Source organism: Xenopus laevis, chromosome 6L, assembly GCF_017654675.1.
Source record: "Xenopus laevis strain J_2021 chromosome 6L, Xenopus_laevis_v10.1, whole genome shotgun sequence".
NCBI lineage: Eukaryota > Metazoa > Chordata > Amphibia > Anura > Pipidae > Xenopus > Xenopus laevis.
Genome location: NC_054381.1, coordinates 38,610,483 through 38,637,192, shown reverse-complemented (window position 1 = coordinate 38,637,192; position 26,710 = coordinate 38,610,483). Strand labels below are relative to the sequence as shown.

Below are 26,710 nucleotides of genomic sequence, written 5' to 3'. Positions count from 1 at the left end.
GGTGATGTTGTTGGATGGTATAATCATCAGTCAATAAAGTTTATGAGTTTTGAAGATGTATTTCTGGCCATAAATGTCACAGTAAAAATTGCCATAATAACCGCCATAAAACAAGACTATTTTATAGCATAAATATTCGCAAAAACGTAATTTTTCGCCAGAAAATTCGCAACTCGCTAAAATTACCGCTAACGTAAGCTAGTTCCTTAACGTAGTTACCGCAAGTGATCGCAATGACTTCTGAGCGCATCGCTGTTTAGTAAACTTAGTCGCTGCGAATATTCTGGCGTAAAAATATTCTCAGCGATAACATGCGGAAACTTAAAGTCAGATTTACCGCACTTTAGTAAACGGACCCCTTGTTTTGTTTCTTGTTCTAGCTCTCATCCATATAGATACAGTGTCGGACTGGCCCAGCGGGACACCGGGAAAATACCGGGCCAGTCCCCTCTCCTGATGAGCAAAAAGAAAGGTTTTTTTAGGTGCCGCGCAGCGCCATCTGCGCATGCGCGCACCTATTCATTCAGGCGCCTTCACGTATGCACGATCATCGCATCCTAGTAGGGGGGCGGGGGGTCAGAGGGGGCCCTGGACATTAGTCCCGATGGGCCCCAGGCCCCCTAGTCCGACCCTGTATAGATAGCAGGGTGCAGCAAAAGCCGTACGGGGTGGTGATTGTGGTTGCACTTTTGTGTTTGGTGGGGCCCAGGGGTTTCTGTGTGAGAGACTGAGTGACATTGTGTTAGAAAACAGCTTTCCTTCAGTGTTGTGGACAGGCAAAATCTGATTGTGTGTGTGAGAGATACTGAGTGTGAGTTATATAATAGTAACTGATCAGTCTTGAATAGACAACTCTGCTTCTGCTGAAATATTTTCCCAATAGATTTTTTACCTGTTATTGTTTTCTGTATAGTGCAGCACATTCTCATGATTTATACTCTCTGCTTAAACTGCCCTTATACAATTATGTAAGTTGTGAGGTTTTGACAATTAATTTGATTTCCTACAAATGTGACACCTAGTTATTTGTATTCAGGCTTAGTCTAGAAATACAGGTTGTTTTTTGACTGATGACTTTGCCCCCCCTGGAAAATTTTCTGCGGACGCCCATGCTCATGCCAAAGCAACTATGATTTGGCTGTATTGCCAATTTCCTCTATGATAACCAATTTCCGCTCTAATTATGATTTAATCTTGTAATATATACATGATTAATAACAGTGTATCAATGACTTTACTGCAGCAGTCCATGACTAAGGATATTACAGAGCAGTACAAATTTGATGTATCACCCTACCATGCTTCTTCCAGCAAACAAACATGTTTTTTCTAAGGAAACACAACATAACAAGAATGTTATAGTTTGAAAAATATATTCATTCTCCCACTACCCTGAGAGACTGCACCGGTCCCCATCACAACATCTAACATTGTTTGTGCTATTAACACATAGGGGCAGATTTATCAAGGGTCGAATTTCGAAGTAGAAAAAACTTCGAAATTCGACCATCGAATAGAATCGTCCAACATTCGAATTCGAAGTCGGGGGATTTTATACATTGTACGATTGTATTCCAATCGTAGTATGATCGTACAATTTTCCCAAAAAATCCTTCGACTTAAAAAAACTTAGCAAAAAACACAGGAGGTCCCCCATAGGCTAAACAGCAATTTGGCAGGTTTAAGTTGGCGAAGTATTGAAGTCGAAGTGTTTTTAAAGAGACAGTACTTCAATTATCGAATGGTCGAATAGTCAAACGATTTTTACTTTGAATCGAAGTTGAAGTAAATTTGATGGTCGAAGTATCCAAAAAGTTACTTCTAATTTCGAATTTTTTTACCTCGAAAATTCCCTTGAATTCACTTCGACCCTTGATAAATCTGCCCCATAAAGACAAAAGAAGAACTTGCTGATCTATGGTATGAAAGAAAAAAAATAGAATTAAATGCTATGGGTTCTAGACTCATAGTTTGCAACTTTAATTACATTACTCCAATAGTGAGTGCACATTGAGATACCCATAAGACAGCGACATGCTCATATTTACCCACACAGATACATACAGCATGGAACAACCCTTTACTAAGCACACATTAGAGGCTCTGTATCACTCTAGCATATTTCTGGAAGGTGTAAAAATAATCACTTTATTTTGTTGTGTATCAGCACACAAGGATAAATACACAAACAGTGTTTGAATCATTGATTGACAAGAGTGATCTTTCGGCTTCAACTATACGCACTTCAAAGCTACAGTCTTACATGACCATTTACAGATACATTAAGAAAAAAAAGATAACACAATTATTTTAGTTATTTGTATTGAACCTTTTTCCACTGCTCATTCAGATTCCTAAAGCAGTATAGTGTTTGAATGTTTGAACCTCTGCAGCTCTGATATAATGACATGGCATCTGTTTTAGGAGGGTTTTGTCCTTGAGCATTTGACTAACTTTGGCGAGTCCAGGACACTGACATTGCGGTGACTTTCTTTATGTGATTTTATGCAGGAAAATATGTGAGTGTAATTTTTAAATGATTATGCTTAAATAAAAGAGGGTTTTACTCTATCTCAAGTACCTTTTCTAGAACCACTGGAGGCTCAATATTGGAGAGAAAACATAATAAGGCTTGTAGTAAACGAAAATGTTTAAAAAATAGTATCCTAGAAGGTGTCACTGTTTAAAGGAAAACTATACCCCCAAAATGAACACTTAATCAACAGATAGTTTATATCATATTAAGTGGCATATTAAAGAATCTGGTCTATATATTTAAGTAAATGTAGCCATTTTACATCTCTTGCCTTGAACCCACATTTTGTGATGGTCTGTGTGCAGGGCCGCCATCAGGGGGGGGACAGGGGGGACAAGCGTACCGGGCCCGGGCATGAAGGGGGGCCCGGCAGCGCTGCATTTTTTTGAAGATCCGGGCCCCCCTTACGAGCGCCCGAGCCGTACGTCTTGCCTCTTCAGTGCCGAATGCGGAAGTGCTGAAAAGCCGAAGCCGATGCGACGAAAAGACCCGAAGTCACGGAAAAAGCCGAAGTCCCGAAGTCACGAAGCGCCGAAAAGACCCGAAGTCACGAAAACAGCCGAAGCCGAAGTCCTGAAGCAGCGCAAAGACCCGAAGTCACGAAAACAGCCGAAGCCGAAGTCCTGAAGCGGTGAAAAGACCCGAAGTCACGAAAGGAGGCGAAGTTGAAGTACTGAAGCCATGAGTTCAATTCTACTGAACACCAGTTTGTGTTTTGTTTTTTTTAATCCCCTGGCCACCAATGTATTATTTTAATATTCTATAGGCCCCTGCCACCAATCTTTTTTTTAAAACTTTTGTTTTTGGGGCCCCAATTTTTTTTTTAAGTCGTAAGGGGCCCCTTGCCACCATTGTTTTTTTTTGGGTTTTTTTTTAAAAAAAAAATTAATTTTCTTTTTGGTGGCCCCAAATTTTTTTAACTTGTAAGGGGGCCCCTGCCACCAGTTTTTTTTTTTTTTTCAAAATAAAAATTTTTTTTTTTTAAATTTTTTTTGGGGCCCCAATTTGTTTTTAACTTGTAAGGGGGCCCCTGCCACCATTTTTTTTTTTTTCAAAAAAAATTTTTTTTCTCCAAATTTTTTTTTTGGGGCCCCAATTTGTTTTTAACTTATAAGGGGGCCCCTGCCGCCAATGTTTTTTTTTTTTTTCAAAAAAAAATTAATTTTTTTTCAAATTTTTTTTTGGGGCCCCAATTTGTTTTTAACTTAGAAGGGGGCCCCTGCCACCAATGTTTGTTTATTTTTTAGTTTTTTTTACATTTTTTTTTGTTGGGGCCCCAAGTTTTTTTTAACAGGGGGCCCCTGCCACCAATGTTTTTAAAAAAAAAAAATTTTAATTTTTTTTTTTTGGGGCCCCAATTTTTTTTATAAGGGGGCCCTGACCATCAATAGGGGGGTTACTTTTTTAGCGCTGATGTCTGTGTGGTCTTTTAACTGCGATGTGGGCGGGATATGGGGCGGAGCTTGGTCGTCAGTGTGGGCGGGGCCCAGGGGGCCCCAAAAATTTTGTTGTACGGGGCCCCGTGATTTCTAATGGCGGCCCTGTCTGTGTGCTGCCTCAGAGATCACCTGACCAGAAATACTACAACTCTAACTGTAACAGGAAGAAGTGAGGAAGCAAAAGACACAACTCTGTCTGTTAATTGGCTCATGTGACCTAACAAGTATAGTTTGTTGGTATGTTTGTGTGGACAGTGAATCTTACGATCCCAGGGGGCGGCCCTTATTTTTTAAAATGGCAATTTTCTATTTATGATTAACCAATAGCAAATACTTCTGCAAAAGTATATTATTATGAAAATGGTTTATTTACATGAAGCTGGGTTTTACATATGAGCTGTTTTATGCAATATCTTTTTATAGAGACCTACATTGTTTGGGGGGGTATAGTTTTCCTCTAAGAAGATCGGAAAAGAGTATCAAACCCAAAGGTGGAGGAAAAAAGGGCACTTCCCCCTAATTTAAAATAACATAGAGGTGTGCAATATAACCCGGAATACGACACTATATTAGGTTATTTTCTCTTTTATACTGTACTCAAGCTGTTTAGCGCTGGTTCATCATTTCATTTGGTGTGGCCAGTCTATTAACCTAATAGGTATACCTAAAATGAATACTACAGTCAGTCCAGTCAGCTATAATACAGGCCAGACTCAAATGCCTTCCATGTTTTTTCACTGGTCTGTAAATCAGCTGGCTTCTGCAACAGAAGTGCAGCAAAAAAAGAAGACAGGACCAATTGCATTTACAAAACTACAAAACCATCATATGTATTAAATCCAAGTTTACTGGAAAACCGATTTGAATCAGGACCAGAAACACTTGCCTTGGGTGCAACAATTTTGAGTTGTGACACAAAATGCATTTTGGGGTTTATTAGAGTTGTATTGTCCAAATTCAAAGAACTATAAGCAGCAGCGACAAATGCTATGGAGGCAGATGTCTAGTCTATGGCAGGCAGTAATGGGCAGGGTTGGCGTGTGCTGTGCATGTCGTGACAGATTTTTATCCAGTGGGAGGACAATAAAAAGTGTTCTCTTTGCATGTGTGCTGGGTGCATAGTAGTCCTTCTGAACCCTACCAAGGTGAATAGAAAATGACCCCTTTTTGTCCACTAAACATCATATAACAGTGTAGTAGTACCATGAGGGGAGCACAAATTGCTGCCTTTGCCTGTGTGTACCAAAACTGTTTGTCCCAGCTCTGCTTTGGAAAATAAATACAAAAAAATAGCTTCCCTACAATAAATCTATTTAACAACATTGCTATGCAATTTCCCCACATCTCACCTGCAACACTGACATGCCCTTTAGTACTATGGTGTCAAAACTTTTCCAGTACAGTAAATAATGCTATTTGTTTCCATAAAAAATAACATCATTCAATTAAACAGAGAATGTGCAAAGGTTTTTACATATTAAACCTAAGAAAACACGTTAAAAAGATCCTAATTATGCAATGTAAATTGGCATTTTATTTTTACATTAACAAAATACATATTACAAAATATTTTTTGCCTGAAGATATGGAATGAACTCATGGTTTTTAATCAGATTTTCAAATGAAGGTCTAATTATTCTTAATGTTGAAAAAAATCTGTGAAAGAAAAATTTATGAATTAAACATGAAATTCACATTTGTTTCCTGAAGGGAGCAGATTAGTAACAGATTTCCAGGCAGTAAATTACATGTTCCTTGTTTTCAGTGCCTTGTGTAGGATCTTAACAAAAATCAATGACATAGACATTGATCCATATTCCCCTCCCAAGTAATGAGAAGCAGAGACACTTTTAAAGAAACCTGAATATGAAGAAAATCTTTCTTTAAAAACCAAAAGTCAGAAACACACAGCCAGTTAAATCATTACCAGGTTTGCCGTCCTTATTTACAACTGTATTGCAATATCGATTACAGAACAGATATACATGTTATCATAAATCACATATTCTCTGACTAAGGCTGACCAACATTTTAACCTTTGATGGAGAGGGCAAGGGAGAACCTGGGAAGTGTGGATAAGGTACAACGTCAAAATGCACTGGTATATTTACCCTTAGCCTGTTTTTTAGGTACCAGGACCCTTGCTTCCATCCAGAGCATGAAATCCACAAATACGAATAAAATGGGTAATGATAGGCACAGAGATACTGCTGCAAAGTGCCTTTAATCAAACACCCAACATGTTTCATGCTCAACAGCTGTTAAGCTCGAAACATGTTGTGTGTTTGATTAAAGGCACTTTACAGCAGTATCTCTGCGCCTCTTTGTATCATTACCCACTTTATTTGTGTAAGTGAGTATAAGGGAGCGGAATGGTGGGGTGAGGTGAGAGATGCGTCATTGGAAGCAAGATGAGCAGAAGGCACTGCAGCAGTAGAGTCATCTCCTGGAAGAGGTATTGAGTCTATGTAGTATGAGGCCTAGTGGTGTAACTAGGTGGGAGTGTAAGTTAGAAAGGTAACTAGCATGGTCGGCTATGGCCCCAAATAGGAGTGAGTGGGCATAGTGTTCCCAGAGGGAATCCCGTCAGCCAGGGCATAAGTGGACAGGATAGGTCTGGATAGTAGGCTTGCCAGGGCCCAAGAGGGGTGCCTGTGAGCGTTAGTACCCCCTGGCAGTGTGGAAGATTGAGCCCTGTTAAAGTGCTGTTGTTAAATTGAAGGCAGTTACAATAAAGAGAACATGATTGAACTACTACTCTCTGCATCGTGTGTTTCATTGAAGGCCCTCCCCCACACAGAAGGTTAGTTATCACTTTTACAAGTTTTTCTCAGAATTTCACTGTTGTTGTGGCTGCAAGGAGCCGCTGCACCTGAAGCAATTGCAGGCGATGTGTCAAAGGTACTCCAATTGCGCTTACACTTCAACCTTAAAGTACACAATTGCACCAAACGTTTTCCAAGTGTGACTGGTATGATTGCCGGCGTTTGTCACAAGAGTGACGTGTACCTCTAATACTTCAGACACAAGTACGCTGCTTCTATTGACACAGTGCATGTAGGGAACGCTGGAGCTACCACCTGGTCCAGAAGTGGCGGTAGCTGCGGGGTTCCCCTATGTCAAAAAGCGTAGCAGTGATTGATTAGAAACACTTGCATTTGTACATGACCCCTTATATCCATAGAGGCAGATATAAAAAAATTACTTGTGCAGGTATGGGATCCATTATCTGGAAACCCATTATCCAGAAATATCTGAATTACTGGAAGGTCAGCTGCCATAGACGCCATTTTAATCAAATATTGAAAATGTTTGAATGCCTTCCTTTTTCTCTGTAATAATAAAATAGTACCTTGTACTTGAAAACCCCAGGTCCCAAGCATTCTGGATAACAGGTTGAATACCTGTATAATATACATTATACTGGAAACAATCCATAATAACAATAATGTGACCTTTTTTTCCTCATACACTTTAACATTTTTTTCTTCAACCTATATCCTATGTTCACTTTTTTGTTTTAAATCAGATATGAAATGGTGAGAAATTTGCGAAACGCATTGAAGTCAATGGGCATCAAAATATTTTTTTTTTCACAAAAGCAAAAAATATATGGGGAATTCCTTGCCCATAAAAAAAAAATCCATGCCCAGTATTTGTATAATTGACGCTAAAAGATAAAGCTAGCCATGTGCATAAAATGATCAGCTAACCCAGTCTGGTAATTTGTGACTGAACTAGACAACCATGAACAAAATGTGTGAGGTTACAGACCCTGAATGGGATGGGCTGACATTATATTAGTGATACGTCCTATAGCCCCCCCCCCCCACAAACTGACACAGCAAAAAAATCCATAAATGTTGTCAGCAAAACTAATCTGAGTTTACGTTTTTCATAGAGGATCAGAGTTTGCAATTCAATGCAGAATGAAACTGAAATTTCCTGACAGTAAACAATTTTATTTTGGTTTGCTGAATAAATAAACAAAGTCTGAGCTGCATTTATGAGAATATAACTGCCTCAAAACACCTAATTTACAAATCTCACACTATTTTTATTCTAGAGTTTATCTAGCAGCCTGTGTTCAACCAACGCCTTTCTATTTCACAACTTTTCTTCCAAAACTCTGCAAGTATAAAACGTCCCTTGATACCATATGTCACTATGCTAATTCATTCAAGCTGCAATTCAATATGAGTTTGTGAAACGTGTGTGTATGTCCTGTGTCTACAGTTATGGTATCCGTTATACGGAAAGTCATTATCCAGAAAGCTCAAGCATTATGGGATGGTCATCTCCAATTTTATCCAAAAAAATTTAAAAATTGTAAAATAATTTTATTTTTCTCTATAAAAATAGAACAGTACCTTGTGCTTGATCCCAGCTAAGATCGACACTTTGTAGTGATGTGCGGGCCGACCCGATAACCGCTGGTTTACCCGCGGGTCGGGCAGTTAGAGTCGACCTCGCACTGCTCCTCGCGGGGTTGCCACCTTCAAGTGCCGGCATCCGACTTCCGGGTTCCAGTTTTATAGTCTTGCGTCTGCTCGCCCCACCCCTTTTGTGACGGCATTGTGATGTCATTGGCGGGTAGGGTTGCCACCTTTAATGAAAAATAACCGGCCGGTGGGGGGCGGGTACAAAAAGGAGGCGGGACATGATGCAAAAAGGGGCGAGGCTACACAGCGTGCCACAAAAAGGGGCAGAGCAACATCGCGGCGATGCGAAGAAAACTACAAAAAAGGTAAGTTCTGTGCAAATGGGGGCAGGCCGAGGGCTTTTTTTAAAGGATATTACAAATTACCGGAAACTGCATTGCCGGTAAATTTGTTATACCGGCCCCAGCCTTGGCAAGTGTTTTACCGGCTAGGCCGGTAAAATACCGGCCGGGTGGCAACCCTATTGGCGGGGCGGATCGGTGCGGGTCCATAAAAGGAGTGCGGAAAACCCTGACGCGCACATCACTAACACTTTGTGCTCAAGTACTGCCATGCCTTTTCTTACATTTTATATATATTTTATTATTTTATCTCCAGAGTCAAGCTTCACACTGGCTATATTTATTGTACATGTAGCCCAAGGTCTTAGTCATTCTTCAGGGCTCAAATTCAGGGAAAATGTACATATTCAGAGTCTACTGTGTGGCCAAATATCAACTTAGTATTTTAAAAGAATTGCTTTGATGTCTAGGCATCTTGATTTTAGGTCATAAAATAGAAGCTGTTAAAAATGTTTTTAAATATATTGTGCGTACAATAAGTAATAATAATTGTAGTAACCAGCTTTTGTGGACATTTTGGTTATGGGCATTCCTGCTGTTTTGCCATTGCCTTATAATTCATTTCCTGTTCCTGTTTTCCCTCTTCCTGTCAAAGCTGAGAGCAAGTGTGGAGCAGGACTGTGTTACCTGCCATGTTGTAATAAATGTATAAAGTTCCTGTGCTGGTCTGACTGCTTCACCTGAACTAACACAGCATTGTCATTTAACCCACTGATAGCCAAGCAGTTTAACACAATAATATTACTCAGACATCATATTGATGCATCTATGACTTGCGTACATCTGGTTTGGCAGATTTGTGGTGAGAAAACAAATATAATAAGTGATGCCTCATCTCTGCTCAACTTCAGGTATATGTTAGTGCTGCCCAGTGGTCTACAAGCAAAATAATTGTTTTTTTAATATATTGGTCTGTACAAACATAAAATTTAATCTGGTACCAGGTAACTAGCTTAAAGGGGTGTTTCACCTTTAAGTTAGCTTTTAGTATGTTATAGTATGACTAATTCTAAGTAACTTCTGAAATGGTCTTCATTATTTCATTTTTATAGTTTTTTTTTTTAATTATTTGCCTTCTTCTTCTGTCACTGACCCCATCTAAAATGTAAATGATCTGTAAGGATACTTTTTATTGGACCCTAGCAACCAGATTGCTGAAATTGCAAGCTGGAGAGTCTTGCTTTTGGTTAGGTCACAGTATACACAATCGGACATGGAGTGCAAAACAACAGCAAGCAACAGAAAATCTGTTTTACTGCTTTACCCACTGTTCAGTTTAAAAAGCTGCTCCTTGCAAAGGAGAAAACATCTGGGCTGTCAAGATCCATCCAGTGAGATTTCATTTAATTGTATACCTCATACTACAACATATGACACTTAGGCCCTCAGAGGTCCTAAAGTTGTGAAATTTTATATTATCTGGATACCAAAAGCCAAGCTTCATATCCTGCAATGCTAAAAACCTTGCCCTTGTTTCAAGGCTTTGTTATTTTTTTGTATTCTATTATTGTTGGATCATCATCATCATCATTTATTTATATAGCACTGTCAAGATACGCAGTGCTTTACTGCAGTTATAGCAAACAGGGAATAAATGGTGGATAACAGACAAGGATTACAGAGTACAATAGGGTTTACAAACTAAAAGGTTAGGGTACAATTGAGACATTAGGATTGTATAAACAATTTGTCATTTTTGATACAGCAATGATTAATTAAGGTACATCGAATAGGCCTCTTTAAACAGATGGGTCTTTAAGGAGCGCTTGAAAGTTTGGAAGGAAGGAGAAAGTCTGACAGCTTGTGGCAGAGAGTTCCAGAGAAAAGCAGAAGCCCGAGAGAAGTCTTGTAGACGAGAATGGGCAGAAGTGACCAGAGGAGAAGTGAGGCGAAGATCAGAAGCAGAGTGAAGGTTTCGTGAAGGAGTGTATTTGGAGATTAGAGATGAAATATAGGGAGGGGTTTCATTATTAAGGGCCTTGAATGTGAGTGTAAGTAATTTGAATTTGATTCTAGAAGAGATTGGGAGCCAGTGAAGGGACATACATATGGGAGCAGCTGATGTTGAGCGGCGAGCTAGATGAATGAGTCTAGCGGCCGCGTTTAGAATAGATTGGAGTTGTGAAAGGTGACTTGTTGGAATACCTGTGAGGAGTAAGTTGCAGTAATCAAGACGGGAGATGATGAGAGACTGAATCAGTGTTTTAGTTGATTCTGAACTGAGATAGGGTCGTATTCGAGCAAGTTGCGCAGTTGAATACGGAAAGATTTTGCAAGTGTTTGAATGTGTGGTGAAAAAGACAGATGAGAGTCTAAGATGACTCCTAGGCAGCGTGCCTGTGTGGTGGAATGAAAGGTGGTGTTGTTTACGGTGAGTGATATCTGAGGGACAGGGGAAGATCTTGGAGGAAATATAATGAGTTCTGTTTTTGAAAGGTTCAGTTTCAGGTGGCGCTGTGACATCCAGGAGGAGACAGCAGAGAGACAGTCTGTGACTTGGGAGAGGACAGAATTATAAAGATCAGGAGTAGACAAGTAGAGTTGGGTGTCATCAGCATAAAGGTGATACTGAAGTCCAAATGACTGAATGAGTTTTCCTAGTGAAGTTGTATAGAGCGAGAACAGCAGGGGGCCAAGAAAAGAGCCTTGAGGAACTCCAACAGAGAGTGGGAAAGTAGTAGAAGTAGAGTTAGAGAAGGAAACTTTAAAGGAACGGTCAGACAGATAAGATGTAAACCATGAAAGAGCAGTGCCAGATGAGTGTAGAATGTCAAGGAGGAGTGTGTGGTCAACTGTGTCAAAGGCTGCAGAGAGATCTAGAAGGATTAGAATGGAATAATGACCTTTAGAGCAGGTGGTGGGTTTTGAGCTGGCTAGAAGTTTGCTAACTTCATCTAGAGTTGCAGGGGTGAAGGAGTGCAAAGTAGATGTGAGTGAACTGCACGTTGGTCTGAGATTGTTGTCGGACGGTATGGTCAGCCTAATGAGATCGATTTTTTTATTAAAGAAATGAGCAAGGTCTTGGGCGGTAACATTAATAGGTGGAGGACGTGGAGGGGGGCATAGGAGTGAGTTAAATGTGGCAAACAGCTGCTGTGGTTTGGAGGACATAGTAGATATTAGATAAGAGAAGTATTGTTCTTTGGCTAATGATAAATAATTGGATAAATCTTAGTGTTAGATATAGCCATTTGTATTAACAGAGTAGTTTTTTTAACAGAATTAATAACAATTTGGGTGGTCTTATGAGGAATGGGGAATCTGTAGAACCACTGATGCATTACACAGTATATTAGTAGAACAGTACATTAGTAGAAAACAGCAGAAGTAGACAATTTAACTAGTATTTAACTTACTGTAGTTTCTGCCTTATCATATCCAGTTTCACTATGACAAGCCAGTGGCTTAACTAAAACGAACTATTGTGGTCTACCAATAAAATATCTGAAGTCAAATTGTAGGAACAACTCAGAAAGGCGGGTTTCTGATTTAGGGGAATAGAACAAATAGATGTTTAGAATGTGAAGAAACAGACATGGGGATACAGGGGCCCACCAGATTTTTTCCTTGTGTCCCACCGGCTCAGTGAAGAGAAGGTTTAGATATACCATCTAGTAAAATTTTGCAGACAGGCCTAAAAACATATACTGATGCAGAAGCACATCAAAACATTTTTTACATAAATGGTATAGAACTTATGCTATTTTGTACAAGTTCTACTCAACCATTTCTTTATCATGTTGGAGGGAATAAGGTTAACTTGGTAACCTATGGTAACCCTATTTTGGCCACTACTTATATAATAGGATGTAAATCACCAATATCTTACCATTCAAAGGACCTGAATTCCCTTTGCTATATGAAAGGGTACTTGGAATTTCTCTCAATGGCACTGCCTCCACCTAGTTGGATCCAGGGGTACACCTAAAGATGGCCTTCTAGGAACAAATAAGAAATCACCCATGTGCAATAACCAATATAATTTTATATAACTTGACAGAGAGGTAAAATAAAAATACACAATATCAGTAACACCCCTACCCTGGATAACCAATGTAGTAAGTTCCATTCCTGGCACAGTCTCGCACTCCACTCTGGGTGGATAAAGAAAGTCACAGTTCCTTTCCCCCAAGAGCTCTTAACTTTCCCCAGGTAGCGCTACCTGCCCAAATACCTCTCCTGCTGGAAAGAAGTAGTTGCTCCCACGTAGAAAGCACACGGACAATACCTGTCCTCACACAGGGGATATGCTGGAGCCTTTCAATGCCCTCCTTCCGGCAGAACACTCACTGGGGATTCACACAGTGCTGTACAGTGTCTCCACATCCTCATGGTGGGCTCCCAAGCTATCCAAGCTCATGGTGGGCTCCCAAGCTAACACAAAGCTTGCTTTAATATTCAAGGCACAGCTCCCAGCACTATCCACAATGCAAGCACAATAAAGTCCTCTTTACTTGAATACATCCACAGGCAGCTCCAGTCACATTCTCTCGGCTGCCTCTGAGTTTTAAATACTCCATGGTTGGGCTTGGGCCCTGTACCTAGGAACTTAACCCTATGGGTCCCTACACTATCACACAATATGGAGATAGTGGCACAATATCAGCAATAGGTAGATGTTAAATCAAACAAGACATTACACAAAAGATAATGGAACTGTAACAATTGGTGTACTATTTGTAATTGACATATGAAGTCAACTAAATGTAATGGCAAATACATACTAAACTAAATCCTTCTCTCAGGCAGGATAACTATGCTTAGCAGAACAATAAAATGCACAGCTACGTAAAGGCAAATCCAAAAACTTTAAAGTTTTAAGTGTTCAAATACAAGGGTCAAATTTAGATGAAGTCCCATTTTCTGTTTCTGAAGATCACATATGTCTCTTTCTGCTGTCACCAATATATCATTTATTAATATAAACACAATGTGCTTTGGAAGTGTGATTCTGAAAAATAAACCAGCAGAAGTAAAAATAGATTTCTGACAATGTTTAATCCAAGCCAGCTGCAAGCTGTCTAGAAAAAGTAAGTTACATAATGCAGATGGCTTTTGCCCTTTTTTTTCCTTCAGACGATAAATAAATTAGATAAGTGCTCAAGCTGCAAAGATGCATTTTCCAAGTCGTACTATTTGCTAAACATTTTTTGATGAGACGAAATTCCTTATTAGTGAAAAATTATGGGGTGGTATAATATTATGAGAAGAGAAAAGTAGTGTTCTCTTTCAAGTTGGTAAAACTTGAATATGTTCCAGAATTAATTAGATGCTGAGAAAGATGACATTTTCATTAAATGTCATGTAACTGGAACTGAATCAAGCTTATGATACTGAATGATTTAAACAATATTATTACCCTTAAGGGACAAATGCTACATTCTATATAGCTGAATAGTCAATCAAGTTTCAACATTTCAAGAGTATATCCTGTAGAAAACATAATAAATGCATGGGATCCCTTATCCAGAAACCGATTATCCAGAAAGTGCCAAATTACGGAGAGGCCATGCCTGAGAGCATTTTACCCAAATAATTCTACTTTTCAAAAATGATTTTCTTTTTTTATGACGATAATAAATCAGTAACTTGTACTTGATGGCAACTAATCTGCATGAATCTACATTGGTGGCAAAACAATCCTATTGGGTTTATTTCATGTTTAAATGATTTTTAGCAGACTAATGGGGTTATGTAATAAAAGGCAAGTTTGCCCAGTTGCAGTAACCTATAGCAACCTATTAGCAGGCAGCTGTTTAAAAGCAAACACTTTAGTGAATGCTATTGGTTACTACTCCTAGTCAATGTTAGTGCATTATGTTACATAAGGTTTGGTGATCCAAATTACGGAAAGATCCCTCATTCAGAAAACCCCAGGTTTCAATCATTCCAGATAATAGATCCTGTTCCTGTAGTTATAAAAAAGGCCAGTTGCCTTTTCCACCACACAGAGAAAGAAACATATTGATCCGACCAACCCAATGTCAAATCTAACCAATCAATTGCTCATTTTGGTGTCTGTCTCTGTAGAAAATTCATAATAAATAAACCTTTATTATGGTCATAGTGAAACCCTGATTCATCCAGCCTCATTGTAGGTTAACACAACCATTCCCTAAATTACTAGTTCATTAAAGTATTTTTCATAGACATTGTAAACTACTGTACTCTGTTTGTAGGTTGTCTATCTGATGACAATCGAATCAGTTTAATTAGACCATCACAGCACGGATTCATTATAGCCTGCCTTCCTAAAGCAAAGGTTTTCCAACTTTCTAGTTTCAAGGCTTCTTTTGCAATTTATCACAGTTCCAGCCTGTCTTTATATTAGTCATGTCGTTCAGGATTCAGTTGAATCCAAGCCCTTTTTGGAACGATTTAAAACAAGTGCCTGGCCAAGTTGAATGAGAACTCTTAAGAATCACATAAATTTAGATCACGTGATTGCTGAAAATGCTGGGGGGTTTTCTTTGCGTGAATTTGTCAACACGAAGGCCACTTTGTTGAAAGGTATCTGAGTTTTACTGGCCAGACAGGTATAAACTGTCAGGTACACACACTGCTAGCATCAATTGATTACACTGTTTATAGCCCGTAATCTAGGCACTCTTTGCTGGCAGCCAGCAGAGCAGAACTAGAGCATACTGTAAAAGCACAGCTGTGGGAATATGGACCATTCTACAAATACTAAAATCAACATGAAACACCTTTATTTTCCCATTGCCTGCTCATTCTGAATTTGTTTTTAATTACTTCTAGCATACAGCCTGCATGTTCATAGTTTGTCGACATTTTGAATGTGCTATTTTCAGCAATACTGGATATGATGAGATCTTTTCTTTTTTTTAACAGTAATGTTTTCAGAAAATCCATTTGAGAGAAAACAGCCATTATGTTGATAACTTAATCACAAACGCGAAAATACAGTTTTGATTGAACAGCTGATATTCGCAGAAAGTCAGCTCAGGCAATAATACGTATAACATAAGCTATTATCAGGATAATGAACCACATTCTGTTTCCTGTAAGAACCATTAAACTCTGAAATCTTTAATGTTGTTGAAAAATGGCAAAACTTTGCAGAGAACTGCATTTAAACAACACTAAGCAAACTGTAGTTGGTGGTTCAAGGCCAAGGCATTGGTTTTATCAGTTTATCCACCACTATTAAATATACTTACTATTTAATATATTTACATATATATTTAATATTGGTGGACAAACTGATACAGCAAATTTTTGTATACTTACACAAACAGCTGACCTCAGAGACGGAGGAATAAAAAGATATATAACCGTGGTTTAACTACCATAAAGCAAACCCAGTGATTGAGGTCCAAAGGGGGTTCAGATCACATTTTCTGCTGTATGGTAGTTCTCCCTTCCCAGCCTCTTCAAACTACAAACTTTGCTGCCTGCTCACTTGATTACTGTGGGCAGCAGCATGGCAATGGGGGAAGGGGGGATCAAGGGCCTGCATTTACGCAGTACCCCCTCCGAATATTGGCCACTTAAGAGTATGCCACTGAAGCAAATACAACGGTACATAGCCCTACTTAGGAATGCATACTATCATCATTCAATGTTTACTTGGATATGGACCGAGAATATTCATAACAGACATAGGTTAAACATAAAAGAAAAATAGAAAAACAACAAAATCGAAAAAAAAAAAAAAGGACTCCATATTAATACAATAATTTAAAAGTTTAAAGCGTATTTTGTTTTTCTATGTAGTAATAAGATAGTAACTCGTACGATATAATTAATCCTTCTGGGGGGGGGGAAACAATTCTATTGGTTTTTTTAGGGGTCAATTATCAAAGGTTGAGTTGTTTTTTTCCACAAAACAATTGTTTCTCAGTCAAAACTTGAATTTTCGGGTTAAAAAGAAACATGAAAAATCCAAGTCTTTTTTTATGGATTATTTTTTATTATAGCTTGAATCCAAAAATACACAATTTAAAACCTGTTGAGGTCATGTAGAAGTCAATGGCAGAGGTCCCTTAAACCATTTGAAGATGTTAACAGCCTTCTTAATGTTCGAGTTTATTTCGATGGGTTGTTATTTAAAACTCGATCAATTAGAGTGATTCAAGTTTGTTTTTCACCGAAAACTCGATCAATCATATCATATCATAAGGGAGGGACTGTGTTACCCAGTCCTTTGCCAAAATATAAATTATGGGGCTTTCCTTGTTCTGTAAAGTATGGAGATCCAAATTACATAAGATCCCTAGGTCCAGAAACATTGTGGACAACAGGTCCCATAACTGTACAAGTTGTGTAATATCTTGTAAAATACTTTTTTTATTTTGAGGGATACCCCAGTTCTGTAGTATATATTACACCACTCATAAAAGCTTGTGACAGCCATTAGCCATTACACAGAGCTTCAGAAACGGGTATTTTTAATGTTAGTGTCTTGCCTCATGTGGTGCCACTGGTAACATTACAAGCTGAATTTCTCGTTTTTTTTCTTAACCAGAAATCAAAATTTTTACCATAAACCACTGTCTATATGAGCAATGCACCCATCTTAATAACCCCACTTACATGGGCCCAGTGCCTCAGCAGCAGCAGACTTAGGATCGAACGTTCACATTATTAAATAAACTGATCCACTTTTACTCTGTAATAATAAAACAGTGGGGCTGATTAACTAAAACAGATGATACACAGTGACCATAATAGATCTTGTATTTAATTTCCTAACTTGTAATAGACAATAAAACAATTGGTTGCTTTTAGAAAGTGCACAATTTAACAACTAACAGCTCATATTTGGATACCCCCAGGTCCTAAGCATTCTGAGTAACAAAAGCCATACCACTAGCACTACATATTGCTCAAACTTTAGCATTTAATTTAATGTAAAGTAAGGGCATGTGCTATTATTGTGTGGCTGTGTTATTGAATGTGCTTATAGGGTGAGTGCAGATAAGTTGATCAGAGAACAGGATTGTAAAAAGGGTAAAATGTGAAAAAAAAGTCCAATGAGGGTGGAGACTAGAAGATTATAAAAAGTGGAGGTTCTGCAGTAAAAAGAAAGTGACATAGGAAGTCACATAAAGGAACATTAACACAGAAAAATGTGTTTTAAAGACATGGCAATATAGTGTATTTTTGTCCTGCACTGTTAAAATTGGTGGGTTTGCTTCAGAAACACAATTATACTTTATGTAAAAGAAGCTGATATGTAGCCATGGGGGCAGCCATTCAAGCACAGGATAAAGAATAGATAATAGATATGTTCTGATGAATCCCATTCTATACTGCAGAGTTTATCTGTTATCTGCTTCATAATCCTGTGCCTTTTCCCCATTTTCTGCGAAATCCGGTGCCTTTTCTCCTTTTTCAGTTTTGAATAGCTGCCCCATGGCTACACAGCAGTTCGTTTATATAAACTGTAGTAGAGTTTCTGAAGTAAACACACCAGTTTTACCAGTGCCGAGCAACAGGACATTATATTTTCATTACTTTAAAACACTTTTTTATTTCATGCTACTGTTCCTTTAAGCCAAATTCGCTTGTAAAAAGAGTAGGAGAGCAACAAAAGCATGAAAATAGGTCCTGGGTGCCAAATAAGGGCTGGGATTGACTAATCAGTAGTCACTATGTGGACTGGCAACCTACAGAAGGCTCTGTTTGGCAGTTAACCAGTTTTTTATGCAACTAAAACTTGCCTCCAAGCCAGCAATTCAAATATAATCACCTGCTTTAAGACCACTTTGAGCAACATCCAAGGGGTCGGAGAGCAACATGTTGCTCACGAGCCACTTGTTGGGGACCACTGTTTTCAGCAGTAGAGTCAGTCCAACAGAAGGAGGCACTGATTTTAGCTAGTGAGAGGTCTAGCTTGTGTGATAGGAGTGTGAGGTGAGGATAGTTAGCATGGGCAGCTGTAGCCACAACAAGGATTAAGTGAGTATAGCGGCCCATCGCTTACCACACCAGTCACGGTTGGAGTGGATAGTTGAGGCACTGGGAGAAAGCCAGTGAAATGTGTTGGAGTCCCACTGAGAGGAACCTGGCCAGACAGCTGTTTGGTCAAGGCCCTGGAGAAGGGAAGTATTGACTGAACCTCCTAGTAGGATACTGTGGGCTGAGGGTGTGAGAGGACACTGGAAGAACAGGGAAGTGGAACTGAGTGTGCCTGTGTGTGTCCCTCCTGACTGTGCTAATATGATGGAAGTTGTGTACTGGGCATTTATGCCCTGTGAAATTGTGGCTGCCGGTGACTGTGAAGAGCGTGACCATGGATAATAAAGGTTTGTTCATTTGCAGCTTCCGGCATCTTGTATTCATAGTGTGAAGTGTGAGTTATCTTCAGAAAATACAGCTTACAGGGTTGTTTTGCTGTTATTAGTGCAGTTTGGGTATGAATGTACAGGTTATATATATATATATATATATATATATATATATATATATATATTATATATATATATATATATATATATATATATATATATATATATATATATACACCAAACTCTGACAATAAATTGACAAGTAGATTTCTTTGGTTATATACACATGTGCATCCAGTATCATGTATTTGGGTAGGAGTTTAGAAAGGAATATGTTTTACATATCTATTGCTCAGCTGTTTAAATTCCCCAATGTTGTAAGCAGGATGTGAACATTTCCTTTATGACTTTGCCATTTTAATGAGAAAAAAAAAAGCCTCTGCCCATTTTCCCCTCATGCAACTTGACATTTATTCTTTTACTCTATGGAATTGTCAGTTTGTTCACATTACTCAGCTATCACTTGTGAAGCAAAATAGCTTTTAATTAAAATATATATCATTATACTACATGGAAACTGTCTTTTTAATATAGGCTTCAATCCATTCTGTCCATGGACAGCAGTTAAAAGATACAGTCATACTGTATATTTAGTGGAAAGAGTGATATATATTGAGTGGAAATATCTTGTCTTAAAAAGTATTTTTAAAACTGCCAAAAAAAAATGAGCTGCCATCACAGGGTAATTTACTGATGCATGCAGATACATAAGACAAGATTCTGCGCTATGGAGTATAAAAGTGAAAATCTAGCATCCCATAGGGTATAGAGAACATTTTTTTTTAACGTATGGGGGGCCCTGACCACCAATGATTCTTAAAAAACTTTTATGGGGGCCATAGCGGCACAGTTTTTTTTTTTATTTATAGGGAGGCCCTGACCATCAATGGCTTTTTATAACTTGTTTTTATGTCTGTGTGGTCTTTTAACTGTGGTGGGTGGGATCTGGGGTTAGGCTTAGGGGTTGTAGTGGGTAGGTTTCCAGGGGCCCCCGGAAATTTTGTTGAACGGGGCCCCGTGATTTCTAATGTCGGTCCTGGTTGGGAGGTATATACACAGGGCAGTGCACAGCTTTATGTCTGAACACCTGTCATTTTATTCCTTGCAGTTATTTATATTTGCATACCTCCCTACATTTTGGAAGGAAAAAGAGGGACAAAAAAGTTTTTCGCACGTAGAACAGCAAAAATGTTTGGCCATGCCCCTTTCTGTGGCCACACCCCCCTAATTACCATGTTAATTTTACAAAATTTGGCAGGTTATGAAAGTTTGAAAATATTTCTCCTTATCTAAACTGTTTTTATGTGTTTCAAAATTGTTACAAAGTATCTTATTTGCACCTGTTAGCTGTTCTGTGCTCTCTGCTAAAAGCCAATTAAGTTAAAAACTTTTTCTGGCTGTTCAGTGCAGAGAAAATAGGGACTTTCCAGTACAAATGAGGGACTGCAGGTTGAGCCTGCCAGTCAAAAGAGGGACTGTCCCTCTCCGAAAAAGGGACAGTTGGGTCGTATGTATTTGCTTTACAGTTTAACACAGTAATGTGTAAGCATGTTAAATTCCACTGATTTCTGAGCTCCAATAAGTCACCTGCCCCTGTGATCTTTTTCAAACATTTCAGTGGTATACTGCTGGCTATCTTTAAAGATAGTGAGAAGCTTATCTTTTTCTTCAGCTATTCTCTTCCCTGACCATAATAAATTCTATGGTGGCAGATTTTAATGGGCTTATTTGACTGCTTACCATATGATTTATTCAGTGGCGCAACTAGGGGACCACAGGCCTGCCCCCTCCTGCAGGAACACTCGCCAGGTGCAGGAGCTTACCTTTGGGCCTCCCCATGGTGATTCTGGCAGCAATGCAGTGACTGCAGGCCTTACTACGGGGGCAGGCCCAGGTGCAGTCACGCCCGCTGATCCCCAAGTATTTACTTGGATTTATTATGTAATAGTTGAAATCTAAGCCATGCTTTGCTCACATTTTTTACCCTGTACAAAAATATATAAAATGTTCGACCAGACTAAATACATAATGAATTCCAAATCCAAAAAAAAAAGAGAAAAATATGTTCCTGTATTTAGAATTCACATATTAAAGTGATACAGTCAACGCTGTGTTTCTGCTTTTTCAATATTTATTTTTCTATTTATAGTTGGCTGTGCATTTTAAAATAGTATCAAATCAAAACAATCACTTTTTTAAAAAAAAAAAAAAAAAAATATGCAGACACTGCAGTTCCAATGACCCCTTTTGGCATTACATTTAACTACTGTATTGGACTCTAGGGTATCAACAGCATGAGAATTGAGAGAATAAAAATATAAAGTGCTGCTTGCTCCGTAGGGTCCAGCTGTGATTAAGCAGGTGTTACGTTATAAAAAGACAAGCTTATGGGAGTTGCATAAGCAACAAAGGAGGATCTCACCCTTGTAAACGCCATCCCTGCAACACACACGACAGGAGAATTTCTGAGCAAGGAATGGCTTCTTTGAAGAAATAAGATGTGTATTGCAGTTAATCCTTTGTGTGGCTATGTCAGCAGTTAATGTACAGATGGGAGTTCTCCTTGTGGAAAAAGCTATTATAGTCTGTGCAGTCTGCAGTATGTTCCCAGTCAGGCAGCTGTAACATAACTAGAATACAGCTTCAAAACACCAAAAGCTTTTCATACCACAGCCATCATTTTGCTTTTGCCATATGTGCAGGTACAGTTTCCAGTTCAGTTCGGTTATATGACGCAGGGACAGAATATCTGAGAGGATGATCCGGATACAGCAGTATAAAGTTATATATATACAGCATCTTAAATTATGGCATGTGGTGACAAAGAATAGCAGAATAATACTGAACATATACAGTACAATTTGTTTTATGTGAAATCCACCCCATGTTTTATAAATTTATATATCTTTTAGGCTTAAAGGCCAAACTTTTTTTTTTTCCATTCTTGTTCTAATAGCCCATAACTTCTGCTTGCCTTCCCCCAAACCTTCTCCATTTACATGGGATGAATACATCTTTCAACACAATGTCTACACATTGTTTAGCAGAAACAGGAAAAGGGTTTTCAGTGTCCACTGCAGAACTATGCTACCTACCAAAGTAAGTACTGGTATGGGTTCCATTATCAAGAATTCCGTTATCCAGAAAGCTCCAAATTACAGACCATCTACTATAGACTCCATTTTATCCAAATTTCCTTTTTCTCTGTAATAATAAAAAAGTACCTTGTACTTGAACCCAACAAAAATATAATTAATCCTTTTTGGAAGCAAAACCAGCCTAATGGGTTTGGGAATGTATATGTCAGGATTAATGGAATCTTGCCCATTAGTTTACAAGTGATAAATCATAAAATATTGTTTTCTTATAGAAAGAGAATCTGGCTCAAAGTCTGTAACATAATTGTGGCTTATTGCATATAGGTTTGCCGCGATTCTTGCCCACAGGGCCCACTTTACATCATAGGGGAGTGTGGGTGGAGTGGGGTGCAGGCAGAGCGAGGGCAGGAGGAGAATTGCTGGTAGGAAGAGCTGATTTGTGCGTTAAATAATGAGATGAGTAGCACAGGGAGAAATCTTTAAGAATGGGGGGGATTTACATTGTTGGTTTATTTGTAATACCGACACCAGTATAAAAAGAAGGATTGAAGCAGCAACACTGTGTTCCATAAAAAATATATAAAGTTTATTTAGTCCATTAAAAAAACAGACCACCACATTTTTTGGGCGTTACCACCCTTAATCATAGGCACTGGCCCTAGATGGTGATTTAGTGCTTAGGCTGGTTATTTACCGGCCACATGGCAACCTTATGCATAGAGCTGCTGTGCCTCTTTCCACAAACAGTAGTCCTACAATAGACAGAGTCAATAAAACCCTCAATTTTCAGTTTTTCTTGGTCCCAGAGCATGCACGGGTCACCAACATGGAGTGCAGGGTACTAATGAGCATACAGTATGTACATAAAGTACCCTGTTACTGAGGTTGTAGACACCACATATATGAAGTCCAGGATAGGGCAGGGATAGGTAAACCAATTTAAGATTTGTCTCCATAAGGTGCAGTGGAGGCTGCTGGTTAAAAATAATACAACTCTCCTATGGGCATGGCTACCCTTTAAAAGCAACACTGGCATAAATCACATTCTGCATATTTTTTACCAGTATTTGAAGCTGTGTCATGAAGCCAAAACAAAAGAAATGACACAGCTGACCATAATCCCGATCCGCGTTGGCATCAAACTAAAAATGCTAATTAAAGGCTTGCTTTTCTATGCAGACAAAATTGCTGTTTTAATGCATTCAAAGTGCAGCAAATATCTCTAACAATAAGAAATAAACACATATTTACTGATTTAATAACATGTGAAAACAGCAATGCCTAGGGCGACAACATTTTCACATCATATTCTCATAAGCGTAATTAAATATTATTACTAGAGATAAAACAGGCATAATTAACTATAAAACTATTTTGCTCTTTCTTGTCAACATGCAGCTTGATGTGAGCTGTTGCTTTTTCTTCTATTTACAAACTGCATTTTACACTATAGGGAAAGGTACAAAGAATGATTTGATGTCCACAATCAGAAGAGGACATAGTCACTTAGAGTCCCATATTTGTGGTACCATTTATGTTACTTTGACTGGAGACAAGTATGGTCTACTTTGGGAAAAGGGTAAGGGGTAGAGCAGGATGAAATGTAGATGGATCGAGTAAAAAAGGGAAACCCAATTTTGGGGTAACAGAGTGATCCACACAGTGTCGGACTGGGACACCAGGGGCCCACCAAAAAAACTTAGATCAGAGGCCCACCCAAAAACCTTAGACCAGGGGCTCACTCTCAGTACTATTATTCTTCCTCTCCTCACTCAACCTCTATTCTCCTAGTCTCTTTTCTTTACATACTATAATCTATTATTCCATCTATTTAGCCTCTATAGTCTCATATAAATAGGGAATGGCCATGAAATAAGTCAAATGTTTAGCAGCATGAGGCCCCCTGACACCTGGGCCCACCGGGAGTTTTCCTGGTATCCTGGTGGGCCAGACCGACACTGGATCCACATTCAAATATTAGAAACTATCAATTTCTGAAGAAATGTTTTGAATGTTGTGTTAATTGGGAGTACATATTGCTTCCTGAGTTTATGTAGCCCATAACTGAATAAAAAGAAATTGTACATACAAATTGCCATTATATTTTACAACTAACTGTCCAGGGTATAACCCTAATTTGGCCACTGTCTCTTTAAATTAAATTGCTAATTTAAATTAGCAATTAACCCTTGGCAATTCAGGGGCCCTGAGTCCCTTTTGCATATGAAAAGTACTGGGAATTACAGCGCAGTGCCTCCACCTAGGGAACACTGAGGAGCACACCTCAGGGGATTTTCACTAGGAAAAATAAAACACACACAGTTTGCAATAAAACAAATATAAACTTTATGTAAACTGTATTTAGTAACTGTAAATGCAAATCACACAATATAGGATTTACTTTGGGTAACCTGTGTGGACTATCAACCCCTGGCACAGTCTTTCAATGCCACAGTCCCACACCAGTTGGATAAATGCAGAATCACTCCGGTCAGTTCAATGTCCCTTCCCAAAGAACTCTTATGTCCCCAGGTAGCTCTACCTGCCCCAAGGTACCTGTCCCGTTTGAAAGGTACACGAGCAAGATCTGTCCTCACCCTGGGGAAACACACAGTAGCCAAAGTATCCACAGGCAGGAGATAGAAACTGGCTCTTCCTAATGCCCTAGAGCAAAACACAGCCTTTTTTTCCTGGAACTCCTTTTAAGCAGCTGTGTCACTCTCCACAGATCTGATCCTCTCTAGCTGCTGCAGAAGGGATTTCCCTTTCTAAGCTCTGTGGGAAACCCTGTATATCTGGCTCCAAAGTCAGGTACTCCCAAGGATGCACTGGGGTGTCCAGCCAATTGGATGGCTCTCCAGCCTGTAACTGGGCTGGATGATGTCAAAGACAGAAAAACAGGGGAAGGATTTGTCTGATCCCCTACAGGTGCAATGGTTATAATCGTGCCTCTATTTTCAGGATATAAGCACACTTAGGAAATTGTCCCTGCTGCTGTTATGACTAACAGTAATCTATTACTGCACCCGTGTGACTGGTCATAAGCTAAATCAGTTGTCTCCACAGAAAAAACATTCTACCAGGTGGGAAGAAAATGTAGTCATGTGGAGAAATAAATAATATATATTGTACCTCAAACCCTGAGCCATGCACTTTTGCAGTTGCATTCTGTACAACCAGCTTCTGTAAAGAGTCTTCAATTAAGGGAGAACTAAAGCCTAACTAAAGAGGTTGCTAGAAATGTTGCACATTATGTTTCGTGCTTCTGTCCCAGCCCAAGGCAACCACAGCCCTTTAGTAGTAAATTTCTGTGTCTCACAATATATAGAACACATAGAATAGAAATGTCACAATACAGATAATTACTACATGGCAGTACAGAAACCGGTGCAATTAGCATCACAATTTAATAATCAGCCCTGTATCATCTTATATTACAGACAAACCTCATTTTCTGCTGGATAATTTGTGACCACCACTAAGCTTAGCTTCTCAACAGCTGCTCAGAGCCCACTGAGCATGTGAGTGTCACAGACACTTTCCAAGATGGTGACCCCCTGTGACAAGTTTGAAGTCCTGGATCATTGCTGCTATTGACAAGCTGAAACTTTAGGCTGGTGCAATAAGTTCAGTATATAAAATATGGCATTTTAGCCACATTCATTTTTAGGATTTAGTTCTCCTTTAAGGCAGTCAAGGTTCGTGCAGAAGCTACTGTAAGCCAGGTCTGCAAAAAATGCCTGGGAAGAACACTGCAATTGTTTTATATACCAACTAGGCAATGCCTATGTAGATATATATATAGATAGATAGATAGATAGATAGATAGATAGATAGATAGATAGATAGATAGATAGATAGATAGATAGATAGATAGATAGATAGATAGATAGATAGATAGATAGATATAGATATATATATGGGAGATGATTTTGTAAAACCTTTATAGAAGCAAAAGAAAAGAAAAGTAAGAAAGACATTCATCTCCTTCTATTTTCATTATTCAAAAGGAAACCTTAAGGAATTGGGGCCCTTTTCTTAACAAGATGCATGAACATCAACATTATCTGCACTATTCTAGTATGTCACTGAAATTTTTACATATTATTTTTGTATTGTTGAATAAAAAACTATTTAAGCATCCAGTACAACAAACACAAAATAGCTGATAAGGATTAATCTCATTTGATTTTCACACTTTTTCTTTCAGAAATGAAATACAACCACAGTATAAATCAGTTACGCTGAATACCTTAAAAGTTCTGTAAAGCTATTGTGCAAATGAAAACCACTCTAAATACTGTCTCAAAGCAGACTTTTCTTTATACAAACAGTAGGTGCAAATAAGAGTAATGCACAGAACACTTATTAACAATTTTATACTAATATAGCAATACTATGTACAGTATAGGTATAGGACCAATAATCCAGCATCTCAAATCTGCAATAGTGCTGGATTTACAAGCAGTTTCTGGACTCTCTCCTCCCTTCTTTCTTTTTTTTTCAAACCAGAATTCAGGGAGGAATGAAATTGGAGTTAT

General features: G+C 38.7%; 1 protein-coding gene across 2 annotated transcripts in view; it reads right to left on the bottom strand.

The window, feature by feature from the left end:
- Positions 1-26,710, bottom strand: part of hdac9.L (histone deacetylase 9 L homeolog) — a 285,273-nt gene that overhangs the window by 239,556 nt on the left and 19,007 nt on the right. The gene's annotated exons all lie outside the window — the stretch shown is intronic.